The sequence below is a fragment of the Dendrobates tinctorius genome, unplaced genomic scaffold, assembly GCF_039654945.1.
Source record: "Dendrobates tinctorius isolate UK_male_01 unplaced genomic scaffold, ASM3965494v1 ptg000226l, whole genome shotgun sequence".
In the NCBI taxonomy this organism is placed as follows: domain Eukaryota; kingdom Metazoa; phylum Chordata; class Amphibia; order Anura; family Dendrobatidae; genus Dendrobates; species Dendrobates tinctorius.
In genome coordinates, this window is record NW_027361893.1 from 358,171 (window position 1) to 381,965 (window position 23,795).

The 23,795-nt window shown below is 45.8% G+C and overlaps 1 pseudogene; it reads right to left on the reverse strand.

Moving 5' to 3' along the window:
* LOC141059292 (uncharacterized) overlaps positions 1-23,795 on the reverse strand; it is a 156,076-nt pseudogene that overhangs the window by 49,036 nt on the left and 83,245 nt on the right.

Below are 23,795 nucleotides of genomic sequence, written 5' to 3' on the forward strand. Positions count from 1 at the left end.
CCCGGTACATCTGCACCTTCCCAGCCTTCCCACACATTCTGTCCCATCCACCAGCACAGGAGCATCGTGGCCGCCTACATTACATGAAGCTGCTGGTGAGGAGATCGCTTTCCCTTTACCCCACCCTTCTGCCCCTGCCACCTCTAGTACACCTGCGGGTACTGGGCGGCAGCGGCAGAGGGGTCAGGAAAAGACTTATGCGCCAGAGTTCTTGCATCTGAATGCATCTTTCCAGAACTGTCTAAAAGTCTTGTCAGAGCAAATCTCCGCAAGCTATCAGCAGATCAACTCCAGCATTCTGGAGGTGAAGACACTTCTGCAAACCATGCATTCAGAAGCAAGATCTTCGCCAAACCACACCTTTTTCAGGTCTGTTGTGGAGAGCATGGAAACGCTCTCTCCTGCCCAGCAGATGCATGTAATGCATTCATGCCACGCTGCTCTCCAGCAAGTTACCTCCTCCTCCCACCACAGTAGTTCCTCCACCTGCACCCCCTCCAGCCACTTTCCATCCTCCCCCTCCTATTACATCTACACCCCCTCCAGCCACTTTCCATCCTCCCCCTCCTATTACATACCATCCACCTCCCCAGCACCAGCAACCTCCCCAGCACCAGCAACCTCCCCAGCACCAGCAACCTCCTCAGCACCAGCAACCTCCCCAGTACCAGCAACCTCCCCAGTACCAGCAACCTCCCCAGTACCTGCAAACTCCCCAGTACCAGCAACCTCCCCAGTACCAGACATCTCCCCACTTCCAGCAACCTGCCCCGTACCAGACATCTCCCCACTTCCAGCAACCTGCCCCGTACCAGACATCTCCCCACTTCCAGCAACCTGCCCCGTACCAGACATCTCCCCACTTCCAGCAACCTGCCCCGTACCAAACTCCTTCCCCATACAACTTGCCATCAACATCATCTGCTCCTACAGTCCCTGCCCAACCCTCCACTCCACCACCCACCACCTCTTCTGCTTCCCACATGTCCACCCATTCTGTAGTTTTTTCCACACCTTCACCTCTAACTGTTCCTTCCCCACCACGATCCCAGTCCTCTCTCCACACTCCCAGTGTCGAAGTGTCCAGCAGCCCCTCCAGCAGTATTTCCACCACACACTACACAGATTTATAATGTGTGTATTTAAATAAAAATGACCAGTTTTATGGTTTCAAAGCTTTATTAAACAAGTTTATTAAAATTTTAAAAAAGTTTACTAAAAAAAACATTTTTCAATAAAAGTTAAATTATTTTACACTGGTTGTCTGTCATTTCTTTCTGCGGCGAAAAAGGTTAAATACAGGGTATTTAAAAGGTGAAATGGTATTCAAAACTAGGTATATAACTGTGGGTAAATTTTAGCTTTTTGCCACAGTTGTGTTCCTGGTTGTATTTGAAGCAAAGTATTTCACCTAAAAAGTTGTGTTTATTGTTGGTGATTTCATAACAATGTACACAACTTTTGTTAAAAGGTGAAATACTTTGCATAAAACACAACCAGGTACACACCTGTGGCCTAAAGCTAAAAATAGAGACCATGACAAGATAGCCAACTTTGGTTGGCAAAGGTATATACTGTTGGTACAGAAGGTACACAAGTTTGGTTAGGGCACAAATCTTTCACACTCTGTCATCCTGCCAGTGTACTCTGCCTTGAGGTGACATAAAGTATAGTGCAAAATTGTCCCTCATTACTGAAACCGTCACAGAACTTCTAGTGGTAATGTCATGGTAATCTTGCAAGGTGGTTTCTTCAGAGGTGTCCTCAATGGAAATGGGTTCCTTGCAGATAACAAAATTGTGGAGTACCACGCACGCTTTGATCACCTCGTCCACAGTTTCTGTCTTGAGGTTGATCGCAGTCAATAGGACCCGCCATTTGGCTGTCAGAATACCAAAGGTACATTCAACCATTCTTCTTGCTCTTGTGAGGCGGTAATTAAAAATGCGTTTTGGTCTTGTCAATCCTCTGCTAGAGTACGGTTTCAAAAGGTGTTCTGACAGCTGGAAGGCTTCATCCCCTACACAGACAAATGGCATAGGTGGACCAGATGTTTGCGGCAGCGGTCTAGGTGGTGGGAACTGGAAGGTGTTTCCATACAGTTTACGCCCCATGGCAGACAGTTTGAAAACTTGAGAGTCATTGGAGCGGCCATAGGCCCCAATATCAACCGCAATAAATTTGTATTCCGCGTCAGCGATGGCCATGAGGACAATTGAAAAATATTTCTTGTAATTGAAATATTCCGATCCCGATCCAGCTGGCTTTACAATGAGGATATGTTTCCCATCCACAGCGCCCAAGCAGTTGGGAAACTGACATATCTGTTGAAACTTGTCAGCAATTTCAATCCACCTCTCTGTTGTGGGCTCTGGTAAAAACTCTTCAGCTAAGGAGTCCCACAGTGCACGGCATGTGTACTTCACAATTCCAGATATGGTGGAAATCCCGAGTCTGTACTGGAAATGCAGTGACGAAAGGGATTCTCCAGTTGCAAGAAATCTGTGGTGAATTAAAAAACAATCAATTAGTTTAAAATCACAGCATTACATACCAAAACTCAGCTATAACACTTGGAGATACAAACTACCACCAACAAGATTGCAGTGAAAGTGTGCTCTGATGCGAGCACATACAATAAATGTGGCTTACCTTAAAGTCACCATCAGACGCTCTGCGGGTGAAACGGAGAAGCGGCAATAGGTGTCCGCTTTTCTTATGAGGTGTGCAATGCGCTCCACCAAGTAATCAAAATTCTCCATTTTCATCCTAACATATCCAAAAAATTTATCCGGGTTTCGTCGAAGGTCCATGCAGAGTGTAGAATAGACCCCACGCGTCATTCTCTTGGCTGTGATGGGGTGGATCCACAAACGTCGTCTACGATGCCTGATGCGCTGCTGTCTCGCTCTCTCCTTCTCCAGAACAATCACCCTCAAACGATTCGCCTCCGCTATAAAATCCGCCAAATTCTTCAAAATATTTCCAATGACAACATCCATCTTCGCCAGTAACTTACTCTTCTCTCCAACCTGCACTTTCTCCTCTACAACCTGTCAAAGAAGGGCTGTAGGAACATGCTATATATAGTTTTCCAGTAGCCAATCCCGTTCGGAAGGCCACAAGGGTCAATTTTAAAAACCGGATCCGGCGTAATCCGTCGAAAAACGGATAGAAAAACGGATGAACCGGATGAGACGGATCCGGTTTTGTCTGTCAAGAAAAAGACGGATCCGGCAGAAAACCGGATCCGTCACATCCGGTTTTACTAAACATTTGCCGGATCCGGCGTTCCGGCACGACGCCGGATCGCGCCTGACGCCGAAAACCTGATGTGTGAAAGTAGCCTTAGCGGACCACACGACGCACCATTTGCCCAACGCTTTGATCTAGGCTGGGTAATTATAGGCGATGTTTGCATACACAAGATGAAGAGACCTAATAACATCTCCTCTTACAAAACACACATCTTGCCAAATGGTCGCAGCACTCATTTTCAGCCATGCCCACATCATTACTGGGTGAAAGATAAAGTGAGCAACACCAAGAGGCAACAGGAATCCTTCAACAACACGAACATGCTCCAGCCCTGGGACGAAAACCTCGGGTCAACAGTGTTCGATTCCACAAGTGAAGACAACAAGTTAGCACCCACAAGGGAAGATAAAGAATTCATAAAGGTTATGGACAAAGAATTTGTTCAAGATGACTCCAACAGTTGGGTAGCTCCTTTACCCTTTCGTTTCCCAAGAGCGAGGTTGCCAAACAACCTGCAGCAAGCAACTGCAAGGTTCTCATCCTTAAAACGTACCCTAAAGAGGAAACCAGAGATGGAGAAGCATTTCATTGACTTTATGCAGAACATCTTTGACAAAGATCATGCTGAACCTGCGCCACCACAGAAGGAAGGTGAAGAATGTTGGTACCTTCCATCCTTTGGTGTCTATCACCCTCGCAAGCCTAACCAGATCAGAGTGGTGTTTGACTCCAGTGCTCAGTATGAAGGCCTCTCTCTCAACAACCTGCTACTAACTGGACCCAACCTGAACAACAGCCTCCTTGGAGTATTGATCCGCTTCAGACAAGAACCTGTTGCTATAATGGCCAACATCCAGCAGATGTTTCATTGCTTCATCATGAAGGAAGGCAGCAGAAACTATCTTAGGTTCCTATGGCACAAAGACAACAATGTCAACAATCAAGTCATAGACTACCGGATGAAGGTCCATGTCTTCGGCAACAGTCCTTCAACTGCTGTGGCGATCTACGGACTGAGACGGACAGCCCAGGAAGGTGAGAGAGAGTACGGATCCGATGCTCGTCAATTCGTAGAGAAGAACTTCTACGTAGACGACGGGCTCAAGTCCTTGCCCACAAGCGAAGAGGCAATTGACCTACTCTCCAGGACACAGGAAATGCTATCCACATCAAACCTCGAACCTAAAGGACCTCAACCTAGGTTCTGATGTTCCTCCCACACAGCGCAGCCTTGGTCTACTGTGGGATATCAAACTGGACACCTTCACCTTCCAAGTGTCGCCCTGTGACAAACCCTTTACCAAACGAGGAGTCCTATCTGTCATAAACAGCATCTACGATCCTCTCGGGTTTGTAGCATCCATCACTATTCAAGGCAAGATACTGTTAAGACAGCTCACTGCCGAGAACACTGATTGGGACACCCCGCTTCCGACTCAGAAACAGCAAAGGTGGGAGACATGGAAGAAGTCCTTGAAGTTCTTAGAGCAACTCCAAGTCCCACGTTGTTATTCTCCAATGATTCTTACCCCAGCTACACTTCTTACACAGAAGATTGGAGCTGCTACAGTTCCTCCCGGGAATTTCGATAACAAGGACATTTACAAACGTCAGTGGAAGCAAGTACAACACATAGCCAACGGGTTTTGGCACCGTTGGAAGACCGAATACTTGCACCTGCTTCAAACCCGTCACAAATGGCAGACACCCAGTCCAAATCTCCAAGAAGGAGACCTTGTTCTCTTAAAAGACAAAGAGGCTCATCGTAACGACTGGCCAATGGGTCTTATCACCAAGGTCATGCCCAGCAAGGACGGAAAGACTCGTAAGACAGAAGTTAAGGTGACAAAAGGGGGCTCTACCCGAACCTTCCTCCGTCCGGTCACCGATCTCGTGCTGCTACTGCCAAAGGAGAACGTCACATGAACTGAACATTGCTCCTGGACGTTGCTCACGGCGGGGAGCATTCCTCCTCATTCCCCAGTTTTTTATTGAACATTGACATTTTCCATTGGATTGCTGGGTTGGTGGAAGAGTTGGCATGTTTCCGGCTTCTCCAATCCGAAGATGGGTTTATAGTCTTGGACTTATCTTCCGGTGTGATCTACGGGTCAACAACAACGAGTTGGACTTTAAAAATGTTTGATGTTTATTATTGCATACATGTTTTTCTCTTTTCTCTTGTTTTTCAGGTTCGAACGACTTCGAAGAATTATGGACATCGTGAAATCCAAGGATTTCAGACGGGGAGTGTCATGTCCCATGACTTGGGAAATCATTTAATATTTGCATTGTTTGTGTTGCATCTCTGTTGCTAGGCAGAAGTTTGCCTTTCCCTGTATTTTGTTCCAACTCTCTCCCTGTAGTCCTGTGATGTATGTTTGTTCCCTCCTTCATTCTCCATTTTGTGATCGTCCCTCCATCTGTATGCATCCTGTTACATGTCCTCTGAAGAATATTCCTTTTTACCTGCTGCTTTCATCATAATACAAGAATTTCAGTTAAAGCATCCCTCTTTTCCTGGAGTCTTCTTACATGAGATCGTGGCTGAGTTAAGCTGTCTGATTAATCGGTATGAACGTGAGTACAGGTCGATACGGAAGGGGCCCAGAAAGAGAGGTCTATCCAGGTACCATACGTTCTACATATCCATGAGTCAGAATAAGAATAACTATATTTTTTATTTTGATTCTATTTTTTACAGCGATGGCAAGCGATGCCGGGCGCTCGGCATCGCTGTGCTGATCGCTGGTGAAGCTGTCTGTGTGACAGCTCACCAGCGATCACATAGCGACTTACCAGTGATCCTGACACCTTGATATCTGTGTCGGGATCGCTGGTAAGTCGCTTAGTGTGACGGGGCCTTAAGGGTACCGTTACACCTAGCGATGCACCAGCGATCCCGACCAGCGATATGACGCGGTCAGGATCGCTGGTGCATCTCTAGGTGGTCGCTAGTGAGCTGCCACACAGGCAGATCTCACTAGCGACATCGCTGGGGACGGGGATCGCTACTTACCTGTCAGATGGGGCGATCCTGCGTCCTCCCGCACCGGCTCCAGGAGCTTCTCGCGCGATCAGCGATAACCAGTGGGGGAGCCGGTCGGAGGTAAGTATCACATGCAGCGATATCGCTAGCCATATCGCTGCAACGTCACAATATCGGTGACTTTACAGCAATATGACTAGCGATATCGCAGTGTGTAACGGGGGCTTAAGACCAAACTCACCCTTTTGGCAATCATTTTTGCAAAGAGCTTAAGATCATTATTTAATCGTGAGATTGGTCTGTAATTACTACATAGCTCGGGGTCTTTGCCCTCTTTATGAATTAAGGAGATGTGTGCTTCCAACGTCTGCTTCGGGAAATCCGCTCCCGATAGCACTTCATTACACAACTTCAAAAGTTGGGGGTTTAAAATCTCTTGAAAGGTTTTGTAGTAGGAGGCAGGGAGGCCATCCGGACCCGGACTCTTGCCCACTGGACAGTTCGACAGGGCAAACTGGAGTTCCTGTAATGTAAAGGAACTAGTCAGCCCGAGTTGTTGACCCTCGGAGAGTTTTGGTAAATTAACCAATTGTAGATAGTCCCTAATATCGGCTTTTCGTTTTTCGAGTTGTTCTGTGGTTTCCCCAGAGCGCAAATTATAAAGAGAGGAATAGTAGTTTTGGATGGCCTCTGCAATGCCATTCGGGTCTCTACTCTTAGTTCCCCTTGGACTTTTTAGTGTATAAATTAGTGACCTCGCTTTCCTTTTTTTAATTAGAGAAACCATGAATCTCGACACTTTGTCTCGATGTGCAAAAATTTCATGCTTCCATCTCGTGAAAGTTTTAATTGAATCTTTGTTCATCGAATCTTTTAGGGTTTGTCTCTTTTGTGACAAAAGGGCCAAGGTGTTGGGGATTTGTGTTTGCTTATGATTTTTCTCAAGGAGCTGGATCTCCTTATACAAAGAGTCCAAATTTGTTTACTTTAATTTCTTCCTGTGTGAGGCTATTGAGATCATCTCCCCCCTTATCACAGCCTTGTGTGCTTCCCAAACAATAGGGAATTGTATTTGATCTTGTGTGTTAGGGCCCCATCACACATAGCGACTCACCAGCGATCCCGACAGCGATATGAACTTTTCAGGATTGCTGGTGTGTCGCTACATGATCGCTGGTGAGCTTCCAAACAGGCAGTTTCACCAGCGGTCAGGACAGCGACACGCGGGTAACAAACGACGCATGTCGCTTAGTTACCTGCAGTGTACGCTAAGATACCAGCACGCTGGTGCAGGGAGTTGGTAACCAAGGTAAACATCGCTAGCGAGATCGCTATGTGTGACGGGGGCTTTAAGCTTGAAATATGCTTGTAGCGATTCTTTTATCTTATCTTTAAAAGGCTTTTCAGACAGGAGAGACTCATTCAACCTCCACGTGTTATTTTTGGGTCTGTGTCCCACGATAAACCTTATCAAAAGTATAGAATGGTCAGAGTGAATACTGGGGATTATTTGCGCATCTTTTAGGTATGAGATAGACTGGAATTATAAGAAAAGATAATCGATACGGCTATATGACGATTGCACTTGTGAGAAGTGGGTAAAGTCCCTTGTGGTAGGGCAAAGATATCTCCAGGTGTCAACTAGTTGGTTTGAGTGTAAAACCATGGAGAAACGTTTTAGTGCTCTCTCTGTAATGTTAGATCTCCCTCACGAGGTGTCAAGTGGTTCAAGAGACATGTTCAAGTCACCCCCCCAATATTAAGGTTCCCTCTATGAACTGGGTGACTTTGTTCATTACTTTAGCAAACCAAATATCTTGTTTCGTATTAGGAGCGTAAAGATTCCCTATTGGAATTAATTGATGAGCTAATGTCCCCTTAATGAAGATAAATCTGCCATCGTTATCTTTAATCAATTCCTTGAATTGGAATGGCGTATGTTTGGAAATCGCTATTGCGACCCCTCTAGATTTTCGGGAGGATGAGTATGAATGATACCAGTTATTGTAGTAGTGTCTTTCTAGATTCGGGGCCTTATCGTGTGTGAAATGCGTCTCTTGTAACAAAACTATGTCCACCCCAAGTTTCTTAATGTGTGTTAATACCTGAAACCTCTTAATCGGTGCATTTATTCCTCTCATGTTATATGATACAATGGTCGTTGCTTGCATCTTATCATCCATGACAACTCACAGGAACCTCAGGCCTCAGACATCAATTTTTGCCACTCCGCCAGAAAGTCAAGGGTGTGGGAAGGAGGTGAAAAATGGGTGAAAGAAAGAAAAAATAACATGAACAAATCAGCACAAACATGGGCTCGATGCCCTGTCACATTTTGACTGTCAGTCTAATTAAGATACACCCAGCAAGGGAAACTGACAAATTCTAGTATCTTAGGCCTGTTTCACACTTCAGTTTTTTGTGTCAGCTAAAATCTGCCAAAAAGGCGGAAAGCGGATCCGTTCCTAACTGATGTGAACGGATGCCATCTGATCCGTTTTTTTGACGGATCCGCCGACTGAAGAATTTTAGAGCAACCGCTGCCCGGGAAGGAGAGAGAGAGAGAGAGAGATTTTTTCTGTCCGCCAGAAATGATTTCAGGGTTAAATTTCCACCTGACATCATTCCTCCGGGCATGCGCACTATAAAAATGCGGATCCTTCAGCACAAAAAACGTTACATGGTCCGTCCAGGCATCTCGGCAGACGCAAAAAAACTGATGGATCTGCAAAAAAACGGATCCAACGGATGACCATCCGTCAAGATCCACCGGTAATGCAAATCAATGGGGAAAAAAAAGGATCCGCCAAAAAAATGGCAGATCCGTTTTTTTGCAAAACGGCGGATTTTAACTGATGGTCAAAAACGGAAGTGTGAAACAGGCCTTAACATCATATTAAACCACCTATGAGCTAGTAGAACAAAAATTAGCACATTATTGCCATGGTTTATTGATAGTTCAGGGTAGGTGGTGCAGGAATTAATAAAGAAAGCCTCTCTGTGGATCTGGGGAGAGTTCTTATAGCATCAGGGGAGAGCCGTCCCCTGTCGTTTATACTCATTGCTGAGTGTGCCTGACCCTGTCCTGTCCTTGTTTCATGCCAATTGTTGTTCGTCTGCCTGGTGTTTGATCCTGTCCTGTTACGGTTTACGTCCCTGGTTTGCTGATTCTGTACTTTCTCTGCCCATTCTGTGTATGACCCTTGGCTACGTTTGACCTCCCTCCTGAATATCCCTCCTGTACCACACTGCCCGTTCTGTGTATGACCCCTGGCTACGTTTGACCTCCCTCCTGAGCATCCCTATGGTACCTCACCGCCCGCTCCATGTATGACATTATTGTTTGCTTGACTATAGTTACTTCTCTGTGACGCTTCATTACCACTGTTTCCATCAGCACTGTTAGACCCCGGCGGTAGCCCCGCCCCTTCCTCTGATGCGCGGTAACGTGACAGCAGGTCCTGCGGGCACCGAGCGCTTCTCTACCGCTCCGCTCTCCCCGCAGGTCCTGGAGCTGATTTTCCTACATCCACATTGGGCTCCTGCCTCTCACCGCTGTAGGTAAGAAGCTGTCTTATAACCTGTCATCTGTGTGCTTGTCACCCGGGTTGCTGGGCTGTTACCCGTCCCCTGACCATAGTCCTGACATTATAAATGACCGCTACAGTTCTATCTTCTTCCCCCTGAAGGAAAGGTGTGTGAGTGTTGGATGTATAGCTTGTGTCATGGACCCCATGCAAGCACTGTCAGACCAGGTGAAACAGTTGTCCCAGATGTTTCAGAAATTAAATGTTGAGCAGCGCTCTATGGCCCATACCCAGCAACAGCTGGTAAATACTGTACAGGGGGCTCTCGGTCCCGAGAACAGGGAAGTGTCACTTCCCCGGAGTCTCCGGTCAAATTGCCGGACTCCTTTTCTGGGGACAAAAGGGAGTACAGGGCATTCAGGGAAGGATGCAAACTGTCCTTTTCCCTGAGACCTCGCTCTTCTGGGGGAGAATTTCAGAGGGTGGGGGTGATTATTTCCCTACTTCGGGGTGCCCCACAAGCCTGGGCGTTTTCGCTAGCCCCCACAGCCCCAGAACGTATGACTGTGGATGCGTTTTTTGAGGCCTTGGGCCGTATTTATGATGAACCAGACTGGCTTCGCTTGGCTGAGGACATGGTGATGAATGCACGTCAGGGTCGGCACTCAGCGGAGTGGTTCTTCTCCAAGTTCCGACGATGGTCAGCAGAAGTCTCTGGGATGATGCCGCTCTCCGGGGACTATTCCGTAGAGTCTTGTCAGAACGCCTTCCGGATGCTCCGTCCCTGCATCCACCTCCTGACACTCTGGAGGATGCCATGACCCAAGCCATGCGGATGGATCGCCGGTTAAGAGCCAGAGGGGTTATGCATTTCGAAACGTCCTTGTTTTCTGGTAGCAAAGAGGTGGAGGCTAATCCAGTGCCCATGGAAATTGGCGCCACCTCGGTCAAAGAGAAAGAGAGGAAACGCCGCCGCGAGAAGCAACTCTGTTTCTACTGTGGGGAATCGGGACATTAGAGGAGAGATTGTCCATTGTGTCCAGCGTCCTCCAAGTCGACGGGAAACTACTAGGTCTGGGTAGTGATCAAGAAGGCTGCCCAGACCTTCAGGTACTTTTTTCCTCATGCCCTAAACTGTTGCTTAAAGTCGAACTGGTAGTAGACAATTATCATTTTGTTTCTACAGCTTTGGTGGACTGCGGTTCATCATTTAATCTGGTCAGCTCCAGTACCGTCTCCCTGGTCAAGATAGGGACAGTCAGGTTGGAGACCCCTCTGAAAATTGTGGCCATCGACTCTTCCCCCCTCACCCGTTCGGGGATTCGTTATGTTTCTAACAGTTTTTCTTTGCGTGTTGGTTCCTCCCATGTTGAGGAGATGAAATGTTTTGTTATGGACAACCTGCCCGCAGGGCTGGTATTGGGCATGCCGTGGATTCAACGACACAACCCAGTTATTGATTGGGAGAAAAGGGAGATTGTCAAGTGGGGGCCTAAATGTATTGATTGTTCCTATAAACCTGTTTTCTGTGTTACACCCGCAAAACCTGTCTACGAGTCTTCTGTTAGTCTGGAGGGTATTCCGGAGTACCTTAAGGACGTGTTTTCTGAAAGCGAGGCCGAGGCATTACCCCCACATAGGCCATTTGATTGCACAATTGATCTGATCCCTGGGGCCAAATTGCCCAAAGCCCGTTTATTTAACTTGTCAGGCCCGGAGCGTCTGGCTATGAAGGAATACATAACTTAAAGTCTCCGTAAAGGGCATATACGACCTTCAGTTTCCCTAGTAGCTGCAGGGTTTTTCTTTGTTAAAAAGAAAGATGGTGGCCTGCGCCCCTGCCTCGACTTCCGAGAACTCAACAAAATTACCGTCAGGAATACGTACCCCTTACCCCTGATTCCAGATTTGTGTAACCAACTCTGGGGGGCAAAATCGTTTTCAAAATTGGATCTTAGGGGGGCTTATAATCTGATAAGAATCAGAGAAGGAGACGAATGGAAGACTGCTTTTCTCACATCAGAGGGGTTGTTTGAAAACTTAGTGATGCCGTTTTGCCTCACTAATGCACCAGCAGTCTTTCAAAATTTTATCAATGTGGTTTTTGCGGACCTCATAGGCCGCTTTGTTGTAATTTACCTGGATGATATTCTGATTTACTCGACTGACAAAGATTCTCATTTGTTGCATGTGAAAACCATACTTCAAAGACTCAGGGAAAATCAGTTATTTGTCAAACTTGAAAAATGTACATTTTTTGTCCAAGAACTAACATTTTTAGGGCTCATAATCTCGCCACAGGGGTTTCGGATGGATCCCAAGAAGGTGCAAGCCATTGTGGAGTGTATCCAACCGCAGGACCTGAAAGGACTCCAGCGCTTCTTGGGATTCGCAAACTATTATCATAGATTCATCAAGGGCTTTTCACAGATAGTGAAGCCTCTCACCGATCTCACGTACAAAGGGGCTGATATCAAAAATTGGTCTCTCCCGGCGAAACAATTCTTTCTGGTTTTAAAGAATTGTTTTATGCCTGCTCCGATACTGGTGCAACCAGACCCAGCCTTGCCATTCGTTGTGGAGGTCAATGCTTCTGAGGTGGGGATGGGGGCTGTGTTGTCTCAGGGGCCAGCTACTCTGACTAATCTTAGACCTTGTGCCTATTTTTCCAAAAAATTTTCTCCAGCAGAGAGAAACTACGATGTGGGGAATAGAGAGCTTCTGGCAATCAAGCTGGCGTTTGAAGAATGGAGACATTTTTTGGAGGGGGCAGAGCATCCGATTACTGTCATCACGGATCACAAAAATCTAGAGTATATCAAAACAGCTAAAAGATGGACTCCCAGGCAGGCCCGCTGGTCACTTTTTTTTTCCAGGTTTCAATTCTCTATTACGTTTCGTCCAGGGTCTAAAAACGTGAAAGCAGATGCATTATCACGTAGTTTTGAACCTTTGTCTGCCCACAATCCGCCGTCATCCATTCTTCAACCCGGGGTGGTTATAGCGGAGCTGTCATCGGAATTGGAGCGGGAGATTGTGGGGGCTCAATCTTTAGCCCCAAGGTCTAAACCTGCTCACAAATTGTTTGTCCCACAACACTTGCCTTCTGATCTCCTGCGAGAATTCCATGACTCTAAATTGGGCGCTTATCCAGGTATTACTGCCACATGTGAGGCAATAAAAAGAGTTTTTGTTGGCCATTAATGTCAGCAGAGATTAAGAAACATGTCACAGCATGTGGGGTTTGTGCCCGTTCAAAGAGCTCTCATTGCCGGCCGGCCGGGGAATTGGTACCATTACCAATTCCGAGAAGACCTTGGACTTCATCACCAATCTCCCTCCATCCCGGGGTAATACGGTGGTTTGGGTAACTGTGGATAGATTCTCCAAGTTGGCACATTTTGAACCCATGGCTAAGTTACCGTCAGCAGAGGTTCTTTCGAGACATTTCCTTTCCCAAATTGTTCGCCTTCATGGTGTGCCTACTAACATTGTGTCCGATAGGGGGACACAATTTGTAGCTAAGTTTTGGCAGGCTTTTTGCAGGAAGTTGGGGATATCTCTCTCTTTCTCCTCAGTTTACCACCCAGAGAGCAATGGACAAACGGAACGCACCAATCAGTCGCTGGAACAGATCCTCCGGTGCTTGACTTCCACGTTGCAGGATGACTGGTGCGATGCCTTGCCATTGGCAGAGTTCGCCTTCAACAATCGAATAAACCAATCCACTGGTAGGTCACCGTTTTTTATTAATTACGGATTGAACCCTCATTTTGGTGAATTCTCACGCCTAGATTCGAACTGTCCAGGGGCTGAGGACTCTGTCAGCAGGATAAATGATCTATGGTCTAAGGTTCGTGCGAACATTTCTAAAACACAAGAGAAATATAAACATTTCGCAGATAATAAGAGGGACCCAGGTCAGACACTACAGTGTGGGGATAAGGTATTGCTTTCTACGTGAAACATAAGCTTAAAGTTACCCTCCGCCAAGCTGGGGCCTAAATTCATTGGCCCTTATGTGATTAGGTGATTAACCCAGTGGCATATCGCTTACTCCTCCCTTCATCTTTAAAACTTCACAATGTTTTCCATAGGTCCTTACTCAAACCAGTAGGCTCGGTGGTAGAGGAACCTGGTTCTCTCCCAACTCCGGTGTCGGTGGACGGTTATATGGAGTTTGAAGTTCAAAACATTGCACAGTCCCGATGGGTTCGCGGTTCCTTGCAATATCTTGTACATTGGAAGGGGTACGGTCCGGAGGATCGGTCGTGGGTACCAGCCAGATTGGTGCACACGGATCGCCTGGTTAGGGCGTACCATGCTCGATATCCGGAGAGACCTGGGGGTCAAGAGGCCCCCCGTTGAAGGGGGGGTACTGTCAAGGTTTATTGAGAGTTCAGGGTAGGTGGTGCAGGAGTTAATAATGAAAGCCTCTCTGTGGATCTGGGGTAGGTTCTTATAGCATCAGGGGAGAGCCGTCCCCTGTCGTTTATACTCATTGCTGAGTGTGCCTGACCCTGTCCTGTCCGTGCTTCATGCCAATTGTTGTTCGTCTGCCTGGTGTTTGATCCTGTCCTGTTACGGTTTACGTCCCTGGTTTGCTGATTCTGTACTTTCTCTGCCCGTTCTGTGTATGACCCCTGGCTACGTTTGACCTCCCTCCTGAACATCCCTCCTGTACCGCGCTGCCCGTTCTATGTATGACCCCTGGCTACGTTTGACCTCCCTTCTGAGCATCCCTATGGTACCTCGCTGCCCGCCCCTTGTATGACATTATTGTTTGCCTGACTATAGTTACTTCTCTGTGACGCTTCATTACCACTGTTTCCATCAGCGCTGTTAGAGCCTGGCGGTAGCCCCGTCCCTCCCTCTGACGCGCGGTCACGTGACCACAGGTCCTGCGGGCACCGACCGCTTCTCTACCGCTCCGCCCTCCCCGCAGGTCCTGGAGCTGGTTTTCCTACATTGACGTTGGGCTCCTGCATCTCACCGCTGTAGGTAAGAAGCTGTCTTATAACCTGTCATCTGTGTGCTTGTCACCCGGGTTGCTGGGCTGTTACCCGGCCCCTGACCATAGTCCTGACAATTATATCCAGGTTAATGAGCGTAGTTCAAGTAATAATGGAACACTGAACCCCCGTTTGCCTTTTCTTGGATCTTTGTCTCCTCGGAATGCCCGCCTCCCACCATTGATCCTGTATCGGCAAGTTCGGAAGCTGGAGATCTGTATGTAGCAATCTGAGGTCTGGCATTGGATCAAGTGTTATCTCGAGTTCTTAACAGACCTTTACAATGTCTGTTGTTGTTCTAATTGTAAATCTCCTGCCATCCGCTGTAATCAGTAGACCAAAGGGGAAGAGCCACCGGAACAAAAAATGCTTTTTTTTAAGTATATCCGTAAAAGGCTTCAGTATGCGTCTTTTAGTTAAGGTTGAATTGGTGAGATCCTGAAATATACAAACTGTTGCACTTCCGTATTTCAATGTTTCCATTGATCTTGCTTTTTTAAGAATTTTTTCCTTCATCTGAAAGTCCAAAATCCTGCAGATTATATCTCTCGGTGGATGTTGTCTTGGGTTTAGGCTTTAGAGCTCTATGTGCTCTCTCAAGTATCAGCATTGGTCTTTCACTTGGATCCAGCAGGAGCGATAATAATTCTGTCAGAGTCGCTGTTACATCTTCCTGTCTAGTTTCCTCCGGTATGCCCCGGACTCTCAGATTATTTCTCCTGTTTCTATTTTCTATGTCCTCTATTGCTGTATGTAGAGTGTTAATATGATCCTCATGAAGTTGGAGTCCTGAAGATAAGTCACTTGTGTATGTGGTTAGAGCAGCTTGTGCTCCCTCTAGTTCCTCTACTCTGTAACCAATATGTTGAATGTCTTTTTTAATGTCTGAAAGATCTTTTGTTAAAGGGGCCAGAGCCGAAGACAGTATGTTTTTAATAAAGCCTCTGGATATGGGTCCATCCTTGTCCTCTAAATCCGGGGACTCTGCTTCTCCTTCTTCCAATTCTGGGCTTTCACTAGAGCGGGGTGCATCTAGCTGTAATCCCTTTTGTTTTGTGATAAACTTCTCCATCTCTTTATTTGATGGTGTCTCACTATTGCCAGACGCTCTGGACGTACGTCCTATTTTGACCATATTTCTTTCTTTTATATTTTGTGGGGAGTGTGATATAGCTCCTTTAGTTGAGGCTGGAAAATCTTATCTCAGTACACTCAGCTGTCAGCGTCTCATAACATGTTCGAACCTTACGTGTACACAGATTCTGGGTATCATAGACCCCTTTCGCCACCAGATGGTGTTCAACCCCTGCGTACCTTCCAATTGCTATTGCAGTCCATGTATTTGTCACGTGGACCCGTCCTGTGTGACGCGACCAGCAGGCCGGTAACTAAGATAACAAGACGCGGCACGTGATAGTGTCCTGTGTGACACGGCTCGCAGGCCGGTAACTAAAACAACAAGACAAGGGGTAGGGAAACAGTTACAACGGTGGGCCCTGCGATAGGGAAAGGGGATGTGGAGACCTCCTGCACTCCCCTGAGTCAGTGTCCCTAACGCTCCTAATGTTCCCTACGCCGGTACCGCACCGGGCGCCAAACAGGATACCTAATAACCCTAGCACACCCTACACCTATCCCTTGCTAGGGAGCTGGGTGGCGCAGGCACTGGCCCCACCGCTGTACTAATACACACTAAGGAAAAACACAAACAGGGAAACACAACTTAGCTTTACTCTGTTGCACTTGCTCTTGGCAACAGAGTTCACCACCAGAATGCAGCTCTCCTCCTGAATCGCTGCCACCAAGCTCTGTCAGAGCTGCAAGGAAATCCCCTGACTCCTTCCACAACAGGGCTCTGACTGAGCTGCCAGGACCTCTCTCTAGGTCCTTCCTCCACCAAGGATGGTTGAAATGAACACTATCACCAACGTTGATTGCAACACCTGTGACTCTTTTATAGCAGAGCCAGCAATCACACCTGCATTATAAACATGTGCACTTAACTAAAGAAACAGAGTGCAATGACGCTCACCACCACCGGGGGCAAACTTGAACAAACGACACCAGCATGGATCATGACAGTATTAATGAGCTCCAAAAGATAAAAGCTTTCCCACTTTCAGGTACTCGCTGTATCCTTTAGTAGGTTCAGTTACCACAAGAACTCAGCGCCCATCTGCTATTTAATTTGTAAACCTTGCAATCATTTATGCTCTGTTGTAGTTAAACTCCGTCCCCCTTGCTGGGCATCAGTCTTCCTCTTACGCCATACTGCAAATGAGGGGATTATAATTGATAGTGTGCTCCTCAAGTTTAATATGCAGTATTTACAATTTCACAGCGTGTATTGTCTCGCCGCAGGTGCGTTTTTGATGTGGTTTTTCATTGCGGTTTTGACTGTGGATTTATCTGCGTTTTTGACAGCAATAAAGATATCTGAACTTTGGCAAACTTGACTAAGGAAATAAAATGTGAGGTAATTTCCTTGTCCAACCCCTTCTTCTTCCATTCTCCATTTTGCAAAAACAAACCAATCATGAGTGGACGGTTGCTCGAAGAGCAGAGCGCCCAGCAGAGCACATAGCGGACCCAAGACTAGAGCGCGCAGCTACGGCTCCGCAGGCCATACAGAATAATGATACTGGGGTTTCTGCTGCAAATCCTCAATCATCACAGAGAGCAGGTAAGCTAAAGTAGATGTCAAAAAATATTGACACAGAAGAAGGCGAGCAAGGAAAATGTGTGTGCACCCACTCGTAGCCGAGCGCACGGAGAAGGGGCACGGCTATGTGCTCTACACAGATTTGAGGAGGTAAGTAACCAAATATCTAAAGATAATATCCTAATTAAAAGGTGTCCGAAAAAATATAATCATATATTAACTAACCATGTTTTTCATGTCAAATTTTCTTACAGATTTCCAGACAAATTCGTATCGTTCTGCCATCTAACGATCCTGGCATTTGGCAGACTGCTGGAAATATTGTCACCCCATCTGACCTTGTCCGATACGGTCATGAGGAAGGCCATCACTGCTGAGGAAAGGCTGCTCATCACCTTGCGGTAAGTAACTAATTTTTTGTTTGTATGTCATTAGGCCTCTTTCACACGTCAGTGTGTCCGGTACGTGTGATGAAAGTTTTCACATGTCGCGGAGACTCTGACACACGTAGACCCACTCAAGTTAATGGGCCTATGCACGTCAGCATGCTTTTGCGGGCCGGGTGTCCGTGGGCAAAGCACGCTGACGTGACATTTTTACCAGTTGCACGATCCACAAAGTGTCACAGGCACGTGCACACGGAGAACACACATTGATGTCCTCTGCGTGACATGCATTGCACTGGTGAAGAAGCGCTACAGGAAGCCCCTTGTGGTGGATAGTCATCGGCCCCAGCATATCACATGTGGTGGATAGTCGTCGGCCCCGGATTATACTGTTTGGTGCATAGTAGTCATCCCTAGCATGTCCCCTGTGACGTAAATGGCATAAGTGAAGGGAACCTGTCATCAGGATTATGCACAGTAACTACACACAGTGTCAGGTCAGCGCCGTTATACTGATTACAGTGATACCCGGTGATGAAATCCGTCTTGTGTTTGTTGTGTAATCTGGATATTCAGTTTTGAGTTAATGATATGCTCGTGCTCCAGGGTGCCCTGTGGGGGGGTCTTCATGGTGCTAAGGTATTCACCTGTATGGCTTCTGACAGGTCACTGATCCCTCACTGATCCCGCCCCCTATTTTACATACTGAATATATATCTATATATCTCTTGGTGGAAAAAAAATCCCCTTCTGCAGGCAGATGCTGGCGGTGGCCCCTGCGCTGCAGCATGATTGCATATGTAATGAGTATATAATTTGTTTAAGGTTATCCTGAAATTCATTAAAAAAATAACCTGTTTGAAAAAATGGCGCCGGCTGCTCCATCGTTGTAGAGAAAATAAAATATCCTCCTCCAAGATGGCACCGCCAGTGCCTGTGTAGTAGCAGCTATTGGATCACCTTAATATACACCGATAGCTGCTACTGTGCAGGCTGTGGTTGTGGTTTACAAATACTGAGGTAAAATACTGATTGTGTGAACAGGGCCTTATTCTGTATATATACACTTCTCCTGTCTTGTTGTCGGAGAGGCTGCACTGCACTTCTGGATTGTCATTATTCGTTAATTTTTATATTTCTATGGCCAAACAAAAATAAATCTTGGAAAACCTGTTTAAATGGGTTACTCCAAATAATCCCCTCTCCTCGGGATATGGGATAACTTACCAATCTCTGGGATCCCCATAATCCCAAGAACCGGAGCTCTGAAGAGCATCATGTAAATAGAGCTGTGGTCGATCCTGCGCATTACAGCGCCATTCACATGTGGCTCCTTTAAAGCACCACTCCAGCATTTTTTTTATTGCCCGGCTGGAGTGATGCTTTAAATGTAAGTTCGCTGCCCCGTCTCATACTCACCTTCCGCTGCCTTCATTGGTCTCCAGCATTGCTTCACTTCATCTCCTGTGAATAGTGACCTACTCGCAGCTCTAGTGTTCATGGAGCGGCGCGGAGATCACCTGTCAATACAAGTCTATGAGAACCTTGTCCTGGCCTCGTTCTGGCTCTCATAACCTTGTATTGAGAGCTTGTGATGTAACTTCTGACTTCCAGCTGTGCCTCCAAAATGGCACCGTGGGGCCGGAGCGGTGCTGAAAAGACGCTGTAGGGGGGAGAATATCACTGGGGATAGGGGGTTTACACTTGAAGCGCCACTCCAGTGTGAAAAAAACAAACCACTGGAGTAAGTAAATAAAAATCCACTGTTTGGGGGTGGGACATGTTATAGTATGTGGGCTGGTGGAATTAGTGTGGCAGGGCTGCTTTTTGTCTCCGTCCGATCCTGCTCAGGCACCTTTTCCTTTCTGTTAGCTACCTTTAATAAATATCCTTGTTTTTTGAAGCTCATTTTCCTGTCTCTTGTGTATTGGATATACAGCTACCACTGTGCCATCAGTGGTCTAGTGCGTAGTCACATCTGTCCCACGTCCTTGGCATCTACATGCACCATCATTGGCACCTCCACTTCCCTGTTTCTTACCTCACCCATTACGAATTTTCAAATTGCTAGGTCTCTGGAAATAAAGTTTAGTTTTGACTTAAAAAAAATAAATAATTGGTCACCTGGAGCAGTCAAAGCCTTTTGTTTTTCAGTTTAATGTCACCATAATGTAACGCAAAGCACGTAAAAGTGTATGGATGACAAATTCAATCCAGAAAAATTTCTCAACGCTTATTTGAAGTGTTATACCCCACTAAAATTCACCACAAAGCACATAATACTCTATGGATAACACTATAGTCTATTTTTTCACCCCCCAAAAAAAGAATGTGGTCAAATGCCGCAGCTATATATTTTTCAATGGACTGCAAAGCTCTAAGCCCTGCCTAGAGACTGCAATCAGCCAATCCCTCTGCTCATACAACTGTCCCTCCCTAGGCTATAAGCAGAATATATCTGATACAAAACAGCAAAGCACAAGATTAGCCCTTACAAGGACTGTTAATATGATGGTTCATTATCAGCACCAGTATCAACACTACAGGACTCTGATTCACTATACTGTGCACACATAGGCCTGTATAACCACTCTCTTCCTCCAATAAGGACTGTCCCTGAGCTGTGCACTGGCATCAGTATGAGGCGCGTGGAGGCGCCTGTTCTTTTATAACCCTTGATTATATAATACGGCCCACCAATCACAGTAATGCCACTACTGAGATGGCTACGGCAGTACAGTGACTGGCAGGCAATCCCCTGCATAAATATTGGCTGTGTAACAGAAACCAAACATGTAGAGTGGGGATTTGAACTTCAAATCTGAACAACGGCTAATGCTCTCCGAGTATTTCCAAGCACCCAGATACTCAAGTGATATCAGAGTATCATGGAGCACCTTTGCTCATCCCTAGTAATTACCCTTGCTCATTTAATTATACGACTATCTTATGTTTTTGTACAGTTTGTCAATAACATATGTAGAGTCTCCCCGTCCGAGTTATTTTTAACGGTCAACAAAATACGATTTTCTAGTAAATTATTTTTCACACTCTGCTGTAGGTATGACAATGGTTTCTCTGTGTGATGTTTAATGGTTAAAGGGGATACCCTCTACTTGCAAAACCCCTTCTCACTGGCATGTAAAAAATGTATCCAGCTTCTACTCTACAATTCCAAGACATGTTTAAAATTATGAATTCATTATTTTTTCAAAGTTAAAATATATATTCTTTCTTTGTTGAAACATGTAGGAAAAATGTATTTAAAGATCATAGGGAGCATAGGGAAAAGACTAATAGAATACCAAATGCATTTCGAAAGCAAGTGCGTTCTTAAACTTGGTTTACTGTCTTCACTTTTGGACATATCACACTATAAGAGTAAGTCAGAGAGCAGTCGCAGTCTTGGCTTCCTTTTGATGTTCAATACATCCGAAGGCAGGAACAATAAAGCCAGTGCTGATTCGGCGCTGGGCTCGTGTTATGTAACAACCTCACATAAGCCCAGGGAACACGAGTGCCAAGACCACTTGAACAGCTGCACCATGGAAAATGAATATGCGTGTCTTTATTTGAAATATGACAAACATAAGGAATGACAAAGTGTTGTCCTAGTAATGGAGAACCCCTTTAAGAAATACAATTTTTGGTGAAAACATTTCCTACATTATGAACATGAAAAACACTTCTCCCTTGTGTGGGTTCTTTGGTGTGTAACAAGATTATATTTCCTATTAAAACATTTCTCACATTCTGAACAGGAAAAAGGCTTCTCCCCTGAGTGGGTTCGCTGGTGCCTAATCAAAGCTGATTTCTGATTAAAACATTTCCCACATTCTGAACAGGAAAACGGTTTCTCCCCTGTGTGGCTTCTTTGGTGTATAGCAAGAATGCGTTTCTGTTGAAAACATTTCCCACATTCTGAACAGGTAAAAGGCTTCTCCCCTGTGTGTGTTCTCTGGTGCTTAACCAAATCTGATTTCTGTGTAAAACAATTCCCACATTCTGAACAGGAAAAGGGTTTCTCCCCTGTGTGGCTTTTTTGGTGTGTAACAAGAATGCATTTCTGTGTAAAACAATTCCCACATTCCGAACATGAAAAAGGTTTCTCCCCTGTGTGGGTTCTTTGGTGTCTAACAAGATGTGATTTGTATGTAAAACATTTTCCACACTTATAACAAGAAAATCTTTTCTCCACTGTGTGAATTTTTGGATGTTTAAGAAAAGACTTTTCGATGGGAAAACTGTTTCCATATTCTGAACATGATAATAGCTTCTTGGATTTAGTAGTGTTTCCGTTTTTAATGCTTGTTTTTTGACTCTGAATTTCCTTAGTTGTCGCCAATGAATCAGAAGAAAGGACCTGTTTCAAAGTATCAGATGAGAGATATTTGCTGTGAAGGGATGATGGTATATCTGGAGTAAAGGCATTTACTTCAATTGTATCCAGTGGGATCTCAAAATCATCCGATTTAAAAATTGAACATGTCAGCTGTTCCTCTGATCTTCCGGTACAGTCATCTGCCAAAATATAAATTAGTATCATTTACCATTTCTACTTAAACTGTCTGTAAAAATGGCAAGTTATGTAAAAATATTGAATTCTTGACCAAGACAATGACAGCTCACAGTGCAATAGAAAATCTCATAGGATGAACCAGTGTAGCGTGGTGTTCAACTATTTATTCATTCTGCCTCCCAAATATGGAATAAAAAGCCACAAAGAAACGTTATGTTGACGAACCTAATACCAATAAAAACTTCTACTCATCTTATAAAAAACAAGTCCCCACTCAGGTCCATCATCTGTCAGTGGAAAATGTCATGATCTCCGTGCGGGTTTGACTCGCACACGTGGCGTTAATGTCTGGAACCAGTGCTGATGACTGGCATTTCTGGGGTTAAAGGTTGTGATCCCGGTGCAGGCTTACCTGCACACCTGGAGCTATGATTGTGGCCTCTCCCTGGTTCTGGGAGAGGCTTCTTATAGCCTCAGGAAGCTCTCATCATTGTCAGTTATACTTTCGCCCCTTGGCATTGTGTGGTGACCCCTGAGTGTGTTTGTGCTGTGTTCTGGTTGCTTGATACTCTGTGTGTGACTCGGTCTGTGCTCTGGATATTGCTTTGGATTCTGCTTGGTACCTTCTATGTCTGTTTGGTTTTTGACTTCTGCTTGGCCCTGACTATCTGTTCTGTCTCATCCTTGGTACGTTACGGCTATCTCTGTGTATGAACCCCATTTTGCCTGACTCTGAGTAATTCTGTATAGTGTCTTTCCATCTCACTAAGCAGGACACTAAGCCCCGCCCCCTTGCAGTCACATGACCGTAGGTCCCGTGTCTGCTTGCTAAACTTCAGCATCCACAGGTCCTGTGCATCGGTACTTTCTGGCTGTACCTGACCCCGGTACCGCTACAGTGCGGGTGAGTCCCTGCTCAGCGGAGGCTGCACGCCGGCGCTGACAGGATCCTGACACTCAGGACACGCGCACTGGCTCAGTGAGCAAGTACAGTGCGGTGTTCCTGACAGAAAAAACAGGAAGTTTCCACATTATTAGTGGCTCAAAGGCTCTTAAAAAGTAATATGGCTTCCATTAACCAATCCAGCCATAACCATTCCCCCAGAGTCAAATTCCCCCCTCACTTCTGATCCTTTCAGTATAACTAAACCACAAGTATTTAGCATTACTATAGTGAGAAGAACCCACTTAATTTACAGTGTGTGTCTCCTACAGCACAATCAGGGCACTATGTGTTGGGTAATAAAATGGCATATTTGCAATTATTTTTCTCCCACACCCACTGTGTGCTAATTTCTGGAAAATGCCTGTGAAATCAAAAATTGTCACTACTCCAATAGATTAGTTCTCTGAGGGTTATAATTTCCAAAATGGAGTCATTTTATGGGGATTCCTACAGCTCTGATGTTCTGAAATTTTGTCATATTAGGGCTATAGCAGAT